This window comes from Puma concolor, chromosome A3, assembly GCF_028749965.1.
Source record: "Puma concolor isolate L17-30 chromosome A3, mPumCon1.1.hap2, whole genome shotgun sequence".
In the NCBI taxonomy this organism is placed as follows: Eukaryota; Metazoa; Chordata; class Mammalia; order Carnivora; family Felidae; genus Puma; species Puma concolor.
The window spans coordinates 110,683,509-110,696,717 of NC_141669.1; the positions used below are offsets into that span (position 1 = coordinate 110,683,509).

A 13,209-nucleotide genomic window follows, 5' to 3' on the forward strand; every position below is an offset into this window, starting at 1 on the left:
TCCCCTCTCTGCAAGCCAGAGAGCTGGGTGGGAGTATAGATACCACACCAACCCTCTCACTCCACTCCTGCTCATCCCCACCCATCCCTACCCAGCAGCCACATGAACCATTTCCTCCATACAAAGATGCCTTCCTGCTAGATCCCACCCTCTAGGACACCCACTATAACATGAATACATGGCATATGCATATATGGTATATTCATCTGACCTTCAAAACAATCCTGTTCAATCACTATTATTAACTCTCCTATTTTACCGGCGAGGAAGCCAGAAGCGATTTACTGCAAAGCTAATGAAGCTTAAGCTCACTTGCCTGAGCCCCTTCCTGCAATTTTGTGATCCTAGTCTGGTATTCTTCTGTTGAAGGAGGGCTCCCAGCTTACATCAGATTTGGGCCCCTCGGAACCTAACTCTGTCCTTGGAGAAACTGAGGCTCTGCATGGTGAGGCACCTTGCTCCGGGACAGACTTGTTGAGTCATAGAAGCAGAACTTGGCCCAGGTTTGCTTCCAAGACTCTTCCTGTGCTCTATCCAACGATGCATCCCTGAGGCTCCTCCAGGCCTGCGGCACAGAGACCAGCCCTTGGTCTTCCTTGTCCCCCCAGCATGCACTTCCCTGGCTGCCAGCTGCCACCCCTCCTTCTGCTCTGGCACATTATCGTGGGAGCCTGCCAGGACAGAGTGTGCTTGGGCAGGGCTATATTTAAATATCAGGGTGGAAGTATGTCTACATGCATGCCCCCAATGGATATAGACACCCAGAGAGCCTTATCATATGCATATGCCTGAAATGTACTGTTTGTACATTACAGTACAGACCTGAAATAGACCCTCTGTTTGCCTATGTCTTCTCCATCAGCCAAGATGGCAGGCTGATAGGGTACTACAGAAGCTGGACTGTGTATCAGCTAGTTTTTGCTGTATAACAAACCACTCCAAAAACAAGTGGCAAAACAACAACTATTTATTTAACTCACAGTTCTGTGGGTCAGTAATTTGGTCTGGGCTCTGCTGGTCAATTTTATCTTGGCTGGGCTCCCTTGTATACATGCAGTCAGCTGCCAAGTTGGATAGGACCTGACATCAGTTGACATGAATCATCTCTGTTCCATATGGTCTCTCATCCTCCAGTGGCCAGTCCAAGATTGTTCACATGGTGGCTGGGCAGAATTCCAAGAAAGTGAGTGTAAGGCAGTCTTCTTGAGGCCTAGGTTCAGGACTCACATACCATCAATTACACCATACTCTGTGGCCCAAAGCAGGTGACAGGCCAACTGTGGTGGTTACTTTTAGATTAATTATCTAATTTTAGATAATTCTATCTAGATCTAGATAGATAGATAGATAGATAGATAGATAGATAGATAGATCCTTTTGGTTCTGCTTCTCTAGAGAGCCTTGACTAATACACCAGCCCAGATTCAGATTCAAGGGATGAATAGATTCCTGATGGGAGAAGCTGCAAAGCCACATTGCAAAGGGTGAGGGCACACACAGGGAGTGAGAGGGTATAGCAATCTTTGCTAACGATCTGTCACAGGCTAGGTTTAGGAACAGGATGGGATTTCATGGGGGTTCTGCTGGGCCACTCAGGTGGAAATTCCAGTCACCCCCACCCCCTCTTGGGTATCAAAGACTTCAGGAACAAAATTATTTCTAAGCATCCCTGAGCAAGGAGCAACTCCACATTTGGATTTCAAAGTTTGTCTCCCCCTCAGACTAGGGGCTCCCTGAGGGCTGTGCTGCCTTCCACCATCCAACTCAGGACTCAATGAAAAGTTCAGGTGGAAGAAAACTGACCTACCCACCCCCTTCCCCAAACAGGATGCAACAGGCTCTGAGAACAGCCAATAACCTGGTTCCTCCATGTTTCCTCCAAGGAGGTTGGCACAATGACTGGGATATACTAAGCCCCCATAAGTGATCTTTGAATGAACAGATGACTGAGTGGTTGGCTCATGTTCAATTCTGAACACACACAGACTTTGGTGCTAAAGCCTGCGACATCTGCTCCCTGTTATGCAAACCTGCCCAGCCCACTTCACAGTCCCCTTGGGAGTCCTCCACACTGACTCCATCCCATTCTGTCTCTGCCTCTGCTCAGCACATCCTGCCCCCACAGCTTGACCAGTTGGCCACCTCCCAACTCCTGCCCCCCCCCCTCTGTTTTCTGCTTACCCTCCTCCTCGGCTCTGTAAGCCCCGTATAGGCACTTGGTAAGGAAGCCAAGTCTTGCCACATGTACGTGTCCTGCCACTCCCCCTTTCCCCAGATAAGGCTCTGGGTAGACTAAGGAAGTGGGGAATATTCAGCGTAGAGAATGCTGAAGACAGGCAGGTGGGGCAACTAGATCAGCCTGTAAGACACTAAGGGCAGGGCCTTTCAGGTCCAGAACACCCCTGATGGCAGGGGCTGGGCCCACATGCTCTGAGCTCCAGCCTCCCCACCTCACCTCCCCGCCCACTTGTCACAAAGCTCCCTGTGATTTGGGCTGTCACTTTGCTTCTCCATTTCCCCATCTGTCAAAAACAGAGGATAATTATCAATAGCATGACAGACATCCTGCTCATCTCCTTGGGGCCTTACCGCTTCAGAAAGCTCCAGCTATCTTCCTCCTTCATGTCTACACCTGAGCGCTTTCTTTCCTGAGCAGCAGAAAGCCAGGTAGCAGGCTGTACGTGCCAGGGAGTTAGCATGCCTTGGAGAGACCTCCAACCAGGAAGGACTTGATAGATAAATAACCTAGCTCCTCGCCCCTCAGACAGGCTAACTCTGGGGCACATGTTCTACTCTGAGTCCAGAGTCCTCCAGAAGAACTAAGTTCCAGCTGGCCACAGTTGGAACTGGCTCCATAATGTGCCCGGTATGAGCTGCTTCCCTCCCCTCTCTCACTTTCCCACTCCCCCACAGTACATTGAACTCCTCGCACTTGAATCTTTGTCTCTTCCTTCTGGGGAACCCAAACTAAGACATCATTCCAGCCCTGTCTATACCACAATTAGCCTGTGATCAAGATCATGGTGGGGGCTACCAGCAGGTGTCTGGACCCACAGCTGGTTAAGGGGCTTCCCAGCCCTACTCTGGACCCAAAAGCCAGAGAGGTCTTACCCATGGTCATTCTGGAATGGCCACCAAGTCCAGAAACTGAGAATCGCAAATACTCAGTACCAATATTCTAGAATGAGCAGTCAGTGAGTCACTATCCGCTGGGCAGCCCTGACCCCTGGCTCACTAAGAGGCAGCATGACCTGCTCCTCCACCATCTCCCTAAAGAGAGGTCTGGGGAGGCGTTGGGGGATGGGGTAGGGAAGTACACTGCCAGGATGACAGGTGTCTCTTTAGCTCCCTGAAGCAAGGGAGCCAGGGGCTCCAAGCTACTCAGGGGAATATTCAAGGTGTCAGAAAACCCCTCCAGGCCCGGCCTAGAACTTCATTCTACGTCCTGTCCATTCCGAATTTCTACCTCATCCCTTCTCTCCTCCGTGATGACCCTGGTTGGGCGGCTACCATCTCCTGCCTGGCATCTTCAGCCACCTCCTTTCCCACTTCTCTGTCTGCTCTCAGCCTCCTATCCACCCCCAGCCTTCTAAAGTAGAACTTTCTAAAACAGGCCAGCAAACTGCCATGGGCCAAAAGCTGGCTGTGTTTTGGTGTGGCCTGTGAGCTAAGAATGGTTTTTACGTTTCTACATTTTGTTTTTAAACAAAACAAAGAAAACTATGTGACAAAGACGTTTGCCAACCCCTGTTCTAAAGCATAAATGTCATCCGGCTTAAGGGAGTGGCCTCCCTGCTGACCTCCTCCCACACACTCACCCCTACACACCCTACGCCTGCTGTCTGTGCCTGAAACACCCATCCTTCCTCCATCACGTGCCTGGTCGACTACCTTCACTCGAGTCTCATTCTAAGTGTCCCTTTGACTGGGCCTTGGCCTTTTGGCCTCAAGTCATGTCTTGACTTCCCCTGCTTAGCTCTATATGATGGGGGCTGGTCCATGCAGGCTCCCGCATAGGTCAGATCACAACTAGGTTTGGCTAATGGGTGGGAGATGGGAAGGCCCGAAAAAGGCAGATGCAAGGATACTCCCTCCCCGTGTCTCCAACCATGGCTGGACCTCCTCTATGATTCCTGTGCCCTGTGGGTATACCCACCATGGTTCCCATTCCCCCTGGGTAATCTGAGCCCCAGTAACACCACCTCTACGCTACCTCTACGCCCCCTCCTCTTCCCCAGGGTGTAGCAGCTTCCTGCTGTTGCTAATCTCTGGGCTGTCCCTGGATGACTGCTCAGCTCTTCATTACCTAAGTAACCAATCCCCTGCATTTAATGACCTCTATTAAACCCTGGTTTCTGTTTTCCTGGTTGGACTCTGACTCATACGCCATTCCTCCAGCCACCACTGACCCCTAGACAGGCTCAGCCCCCTGCTACCGCTCCAACGGCACCCTTTCCTCCTCACTCCAACAAGCAGATATTTGGATGCCTATGGTGTTGTAGGGCAAGGGGCAGCAAACCAGGGCCCGATGACCAAATCCAGCCCACTGCCTGTTTTGTAAATACGTTTTCCTTGGAACAAAGCCACACCCACTCATTTACCTATTGTCCGGGGCCACTTTCAAAGACTGGGTTGAAGGACTGCAACAGAGCCCACAGTGGCCCACAAAGCTGAAAATATTTACTATCTGGTCCTTTACAGGAAAAGTTTGCAAACTTGTTTCAGGTGGGTCCTCGTTACTCAACACACAATGTGGGGACCAACAGCCCAGCTTCGCCTAGGAGCTTGTTGGAACTGCAGAACCCCGGACTCCACCCCAGCCCCCCCACTGCTGAGTGATAATTCGCATTTTAATGAGATCCTCAGGTTGACGCAATGAGCAGGTTGAAGTTTGAGAAGTGCCTCCTGGAGAACTCACCCCCTTCTCCCAGCTCTTCATGCTCATTAGGAATTATTGACTGTTTGGGGCACCTGGGTGGTTGCATGTCTGACTTTGGCTCAGGCCATGATTTGTGAGCTCAAGCCCCGCATCGGGCTCTGTGCTGACAGCTCAGAGCCTGGAGCCTGCTTCGGATTCTGTGTCTCCCTCTCTCTCTCTCTGCCCCTCCCCACTCACAAATCTGCCTGTCTCTCAAAAATAAATATTTTTAAAAAAGGAATTGACTGTTTAACTGTTCATCTTCTCTACTAGAGGAAAGCACAGAGATTAGTCGGGAGTCTTCTGCTGGATCCCCAGTACCCGATAGGGCGGCTGGCCCAGAGATGATGGATGCATCGACTCACTGATAAATAGTTGAAGAGGACCATAGAAGCTAACGGGGGGAGAGAGTTTCCAAAAAAAGAGTTACCATTTTTTACATATCAAGTTGGCAAAGATCAGGAAGTTTTAGCCATGGCATTGGGAGAATAAGGGAAACAGGCCTTCTCTAACCTCCGTGGGGAAGTCGGTTTGACAACATTCGTCAAAATTCCAAACGCACGTAGACTCTGACCCTGCATCTCCACTCGCAGGCCTCTGTCTTCCAGCTAGACTGCACCTGCAGGAAGCGACAGGCTACCAAGGTGTTCACTGCACTGCCATCCACAAGGGCAAAAGACTGGACACAACCGAGCGTCCACCAACAAGAGGTTTGCTCAGTGAGTTATGGCACATAATGAAGGTGTGCAACTTCAAAAGAGAGAGAAAGAACCGGGGCCCCCTCCCCGGCATGTCGTTAATGGAAAAAGCAAAATGCAAAGCAGCACCATATCAGGTACCAGGGCAGGGAGAGGGAAGAGAAGGTATGCAGTTACTTGTATATTCATCAAATATCTTTGGGAGGGAGGTACACAAAACCCAACCGCACTGGTTGACCACCGGAAGGGATCCCCGTGTTGCTGGAGGCAGAGATAGGAGATTTTTCGCTGTCTACCCTGTGGCAATTTTTTAATTAAAAAAGAAAGAAAGAAATCTAGGAAAACCTGCAGAAAAAAGAGAGAGAGAGAGAGAGAAGTGTCGAAAAAGAGACATGATTTAGATATCCAGTCCAGGGCCTTGCTGCTCAAAATGTGGTCCACAGACCAGCAAGCGTCAGAATCACCTGAGCGCTAGTTAGAAAGAAAAGATCCCAGGCCTGGTCCCAGATGGACTGAGTCAGAATCTGCATTTGAACAAGAGCCCTAGGGAATTTGAGCACATGGTGCGCTTTGATACACGCTGGTCCAGGCAGGGAACTCACTCCCAGCTGCACCGCCTGGTTTGCACAGGCTGCCACTAATAAAACAGCTGCCTTTCCCCCCTAACTGGGGCTCCATCCTAGTGAGGCACAAGGGGCCAGGCTGTTCCCATTAAGGGGGAGGTTTTCAGCAGCTCCTCTCAGGCCTTGGCTGGCCCTGGGCCCAGAGCCCTGGCAGGTCCCCAGCCAAGGAGACAGCTCACTTCCTCCTCCTGGAGCCACTGGGACTGCTCAGAACGGAAATATTTGAGAGTTCTCCACTCCCCCCGCTATACGCTCTTTCCAACATGAATAAAGATGCAACTGTCTGGCTCAGGTTCTTCGTAACTGGTATTTATTTATCCATCCACCCGTGCCTCTAGGTCCCTGGTACACTGACCCAGCGGGGGAAAGGAAGGCAGGGGAGGGAGCGGACTGAGCCGGCCCCCTCGGAGAAGGAGGGAGAAGGAAAAAGCCAGGGGCTTGGTGGCTGCCTCTGCATCCCTGATCTGCCTGACCTGCTCCAAGCCACATCTGGAGGCCACATCTGGAAGAAGTGACGCCACTGGACTTTTCAGAGCCGCAGGGAGGAGGACCAAGAGAGGAGTGGGGAGCGGTGTTGACGTAGGTCCAGACCACCCAGGAGTCTGCAGTTGGAAGGCCAGGCGGGGAGACTAAGCCCTCCTACCACACTCCCCCCACTGACTCCCGACTCTGAACCCAGCATTTGAGGGAGCGTGGGGCTGGCTGCTGTGAGTGAACCACCCTCCACCGCCTTTGTCCTGAGCCTTCCCCTCCCCAAAGTGGAGGGACTCCGGAAAGCTAAGCCCTCTCTCTGGATCTTCCCTCCCCTCCCACCTCCTAGGCAACCCTCCCCCTCAAACAGAACCCCAAGTCCTCATTTTCTCCCTTCATGCCCCCTCCTAGGTCCTTCATAGGTCCCTCGTAGCCACCATCCCTGAGTGGCGAATGTCTCTCAAAGGAAAAACAAAACCAAGCCATAAAACCGCTCCGATGTGCACAGCCCCGAGAAGGTCACAAAATGCCTCCACATACCGTGCCTCAGTCTGTCAGCTAACAGCCCTGCAAAATTCGAATTCCTACACAGGGGAACAGCAAGCCCCGGAAATGGCAGAGGACTTGACAAGATCGCCCAGCCTGTAGGCAGCAGGGACCACGGGGCTCAGCTGAACATGCCCGCTGCCATCTCCCAAGGCCTCGTGTGCCTTCCAGTGCGGGGCGGGGGCGGGGTGGGGGGGGGCTGCAGATCAGAGAGGTCTTTCTCCAGCAGCCACCTGCCGACATCCCGGCTCTGTCAACAGTTATGCTGCAAGAGTTTGGTGATGGATTAGCAACACCTGCCATGGTTGTAAACAGTGCCGTGGGCCTGCAGGGGCACTCTCCCATCTTTTCCCTGCGTTCCTCTTTGAGGAACGAAGCAAGGAGATCCCTCTTTGAGGAGGTGCGTGCGTGTGTGTGTGTGTGTGTGTGTGTGTGTGTGTGTGTGTGTGTGCACGCACGCGTGCATGCATACACTTTTGAGCTCTAAGGCATATTTCACATCTTGGGTTTGGTCTCCTTTTCTGCTGAGGGCTCCCCGAGGCCCAGGCTCTGTTTCACCCCAGGAAACATTCCCCAGGCAGGGATGGGGGCCCCTCATGCCCTGAAAGCTGCGCCTGCCTAGTGCTCTGTCTAGACTGTAAGGATCCAGCTCTGTGGGCTCGGGTCAAGACCCTAAGTCCAGTAAGACCGGTATGCTGCAGCATGTCCCTACAGAGCTAAAACTGGAATCCCTTGCTGGGCCGGCTTGCCCTGAAGCTGCCCTCAGCAGCTCTCCCCACCCTTCCAGGGGGCTCTCCCTGCCCTCTGGCTTTCCCTCATGAATTGGGCTGGTCATGGGATAAGCTCCCTCTGGCTGTCTGATCACCAGGACTTGATGAACCAGAGTGACTTAGGACACCATCCAGGTCTCTCTGACTCACCCCTGGGCTCTTTCCACACAGCGTTTTTACCAGGCAGGGCGCTTGGTCTCAAACCACAGCAATGGCTCTGGACGGCCTCAGCAGAAGAGGGATTTATTAGAAGATTACAGGGTGACTTATGGGATTGATCAGAAGAACTGACCACTGCAAGCATGTGGCCAGGCGCTGCCGCTCCTGGCACCCTCTGTCTCTGACTGTGGCCGTGTTCTCAGTGCTCTCTGCTCTCTGTGGCCTCATCCCAGACTCAGAGCTCTGGGAAGCACTCCAGGGAGGCCGAGCTTGGTTCTGGACCCGCACCTTTGTCACTGGAGAAAGCAAGCCCATAGTGCCAGGTACCTCCAAGTACAAGGGGAGGTTTCAGATACTGGGCAACCAAAGGAGGTGAAAAGGAACCCCACATCACTCCGTCCTTTTAGGATCTGTTTACAAGGAGCTGGGTGTTCCAAGCAGACCCCAACTTCAGAGGTCATTTTCTTTTCATCGTGTCATTTTTTTAAAAACATTGAAAATGTTTAATTTGCACACATCTTAAAATGCATACATCTTAAGGATTCTGCTCGATAAAATTTTAAAACTTGCCTACATACTGTGAAACTACCACCCGGAACAAAATATAGGACATTTCCATCATCCCAGAAAGGTCCTGTGTGCCCCTCCTGGTCAATCCCACCCCCCTCCCCAGAGGAAATGACCATTCTGATTTTAGCTTAGTTTAGCCTGCTCTTGAACTTCATACAAAAAGAATCATACAGTTTGTGCTCTTTTAAGTGCAAGGTTTCTTTTGCTTAGCATAATGCATTTGAGATTCAGCCAGGTTGCATGTGTTTTTTGTTTTTGGTTTTGGTGTGTTTTTTATGCTGAGTATTATTCCACTGCATGTACAGGCCATAATTTGCTTATCCATTCTCTTGTTGATAGACATTTGGATCGTTTCTAGGGTTTGGTCTTTAATAAATAAACCTGTAAACATTCATATACAAGAAAAATATACAAGTTTTTCTGTAGTCAAACATCATTGCCTCCCAGGGTTTTAATTTGCTGTCCTGCCCTGCTGGATTACTTCTCTGCCAAGTTAGCCACAGACCTCAGCTAGAAAGACAGATGAATGGAGTTTCCCCATAAAATCACAGTCCATATTCAAGATGGAATTTCTCATGCATGGCCCTAAACCTGCTCCTTCCACACTCTTCCCCATGTTACTGTATTTCCAGACTAGTTGCTCAGGCCAGAAACCTTGACTCCTCTCTTTGTTCACACCCTTCAACCAAGCCATCGGCAATCCCATCATCTGTGCCTTCAAAACACCTGACTACGTATCTCCTCCACGCTGCCAGCCGGTCTGGACCACCATCACCTGTCACCCGGCTCTCTGCAGTATCCCTCTCCTCTGCTTCCACCCTTGTTTCTCTCTCCCACCCCCCACTCCTCCCCACCCCCAGGTGATTCTCACCGGAGTAACCCCACAGAGGCTAAGAAAGACCATGTTCTGCCTCTGCTTGAGACCCTCCAGTGGCCCCCCACCCCACTCAAAGCAAAAGCCACAGTCCTTACAATGTCTGCACAGCCCTATGTGATCTCTCCCTGCTACTTCTCTCCTATCATCCCCTTTCCCTTTCTCCTCTTCAGTCATACTGTGCTTGTTCCTTTAATATACGAAGGGTGCTCCTGCCTCCGGACTTTTGCACTGGCTGTTCCCCTGAATGCAAAGCTCTTCCTCTTTTATGGTCCACGTGACTCCCTCCTTTACCTTCCTTCAGCCAGATCAACTTTATCGGCTCTATTTTTCTCTAGAACATTTACCATCATCTGACACAGTCTGTTTACTGGTTGACATGTTTGTTGTCTGTCTGTCTGTCTGTCTGTCTGTCTGTCATCAGCACGTCAGCTCCACGAGGGTAGGGCTTTTTTAGTTTGCACTTGTGCCTCCAGTGCCCAACAGCATTGGCCTCGTCATAGGCACCTAGCAGGAGACACGTAGAGACACAGGGTGTACATTAAAATGAGAATCAAGGGGCGCCTGGGTGGCGCAGTCGGTTAAGCGTCCGACTTCAACCAGGTCACGATCTCGCGGTCCGTGAGTTCGAGCCCCACGTCAGGCTCTGGGCTGATGGCTCAGAGCCTGGAGCCTGTTTCCGATTCTGTGTCTCCCTCTCTCTCTGCCCCTCCCCCGTTCATGCTCTGTCTCTCTCTGTCCCAAAAATAAAATAAACTTTGAAAAAAAAAATTTAAAATGAGAATCAAGTGTGGCATCTTCTACCTTGAGCTCATTATTTGACTGTCGGATTCTGGAAGAGACTAAGAGCATCATTAGGGCTCTCCCTGCTCCCCACCCCAGAGATTTAGCTCACTTTGGCCTGAGCCCCCTGTTTCATAGCCTGTGCAAATCAAGAGAACACTCAGAGATTGGATGAGGCTTTGGGAAATGGTGAGGTGGAGCCCAGCCTGAGGCAGATAGGTAGAGTCTGGGCGGGCAGAAAGAACAGCATGGGCTGGCATGGGGCAGTGCCACTCAGGTGAGATACGCATAGGGGATTAGGATTTCAACATATGAATTTTAGAGGAACACAACCATTCAGTCCATAACACTGTCTGTGTGAGCTTGGACAAGGCACTTAACCTCTCTGAACTTCAGAGATAATAATAGCACCTGTTTCATAGGGGTGTTGTGATCATTAAATGAGATCATTCTTAGAAAGCAATTACCAAAGCACCTGATCCATGGTAAATGTAAAATAAATATTTACTATTTTAATCACTAGGGTTCTGGTCATTCAGTCCAGGGATTATGCATTCTATGTCCCTAGGGGTTGAGCAGACTGGAGCAGGGTGAGGTTGGAATTTTAAGAGAAATACACACTGAAAAAGGTTAGGCTGATCTGATTTTCAATGAACAGACTCATGTGAGCTCCTTGGGATTTGGGGGCCACATGAATAGCAGATAACTCCTTTTGACTCTGATAACTCTGATAACTCCTTTTGACCACTTCTGGCTGCCAGGACCTGTGATTTTTTTTTTTTTTTCCTGAGAGCTTTCTCTGATTGCTTGGCCTCATCCTGTCTATCTGTAACCAGAGAGTTAACATCTTACCACAATAGCCCTCAGTTAATGACTGGTGGGAGGTGGCATATAAATACCCCAGCTCCCTCACCCCTCAGAGGCCAGAACTCACATATGCGCTCTGCCCTGTCTCCCAGCCTTCCTCAGCAGGATTAAGATCCAGTCACGTACAATGACAACCTAGTTCAAAATCCACCTTGCACTGGCTTCATTTTCTTCCCGGTCTCACTTCCTGAATTTCCTGTGGGTGGTCCTGGGATTATTCTGCAAATAAGCTACTTGTATGACTTGTGTAATCCTTGTCTTGGGGTCTGCTCCTGGGGGGTGTGGGGGTGCAGCTTAAGAGTCTATCTTTGATGAGTCTAGGTCTGCCAAGCTAGTAGTCTTCTGTAAGGTCCACACCAAGTCTGATCTCTGCCCAGTAACTCAAGCTGCCTGAAAATAATAGAGCCTTTGGGCTGCCCAATCAGAACCATCTCCATCCCCAGGCATTCAAGCTAGAAGACATCCTAAAGACAAATTTTCTCCATTTAAATTGCTTCTCACATACTCATGTAGAGATTCCTGTGTGATGGCTGTCAAGCCATCTTGACCTGAGGGCAAGGATGACAGACACACAGGTTCTAGCTCAAGTGCCATCTCTGATCAAACAATAGAAGCTACCTGGAAGCTCTATCCAGCGTTACAGTTTGCAGATATAACTAGAGATGTCTGCCTTGAGCACCGAAACGGGTAAGCAGTGACCTTATATACACCACCCTGGCTCTAGAAGTAAATTATTTCCTTCATGGTGAAGTTGGATGAATTTTTCTTTAGCCTTCCTAGTCCACCAAGACTATCTCTGCCTCTTTTTTTTTTTTAATTAATGTTTATTTGGGGGGGGGGTGGAAAGCATGAGCGGGGGAGAGGCAGAGAGCGACAGGGGCACAGAGAATCCAGAGCAGGCTCTGCACTGTCAGCCCAAAGCCTAACACGGGGCTCAAACCCATGAACTGTGAGATCATGAGCTAAGCTGAAGTCAGATACTCAACCGACTGAGCCGCCCAGGCACCCCTCTGCCTCTTTTTTCTTATAATTAAAACTTATTTATTATTTTGAGAGAGAGAGAGGGAGGGAGATGGTGCACACACGGGGGAGGGGCAGAGAGAAAGAGAGAGAGGGGGGAGAGAGAGAATACCAAGCTGGCTCAACACTGTCAGTGCAGAGCCTGACATGGGGCTCAATCTCACAAACTGTGACCTGAGCTGAAATCAAGAGTTGGATGCTTAACAGACTAAGCCATCCAGGCACCCCTATCTCTGCCTCTTGATGATCTACTTCCTTCATCTGACTTGCCCCATTCCAGACAATAAGCCTATATACTGAACATGGCCATCCATTTACTGGATGAGGAAACTGAGACTCTGAAACATTAAGTGACTCTCCCAGAATCACAGAATTTAAGGATGGAACAGAGGTTTTTATTCAGGTCTACCTGACACCAAAGGCACCACGCTATATTCTTTCATAGAGAAGGCAGTAATAAAGGTCTTTAACCAAAGAGAACAGTCTGACATGTCTCTTTTAGTTTAGAGAAGTCTTCAGCCAACCAGTACCCCATCCTTTGTTGTCTTCACCAGCCAGGTGGAGTAGAAGGTTCTTTGGGGGCCAGCGAGGAGCCCTTCCCCAACTCCACAGCCGCCCTCAGTAATCTCTCTGCCAGGCTCTGGCTCTACCTGCTTGGGTCCAGACTCTCTCATCTCCACCTGGGAGAGCTCGTTTCTCACTTATTTGCTATCCTTGAGCAGCTGACTCTCAGAGAGGGCTGGAAGCCTCCTGGGAAAGCTGGAGGCAAAATTCTAACTGGAGCAGGCATGACTGGAGCACTTCCAAACCTCTAAGTTATGGAAAAATCCAGCTGAGACCTTCCCAGGGTGGTGACTCAGCACTCCCACAGGCAGGGGGCTGCGAATGGGGCCTCGGGCCGCAGCCTAGG

At 50.5% G+C, this 13,209-nt stretch overlaps 1 long non-coding RNA gene across 1 annotated transcript; it reads right to left on the bottom strand.

The window, feature by feature from the left end:
* Nucleotides 1-949: 949 nt before the first annotated feature.
* LOC147582661 (uncharacterized) lies at nt 950-2,706 on the bottom strand. The gene is made up of 2 exons (XR_015248769.1): nt 2,590-2,706; nt 950-1,163 (listed from the first exon to the last, which is right to left on the bottom strand). It is a non-coding gene; the product is annotated as an uncharacterized LOC147582661 (long non-coding RNA).
* Between the last annotated feature and the right edge of the window lie 10,503 nt (nt 2,707-13,209).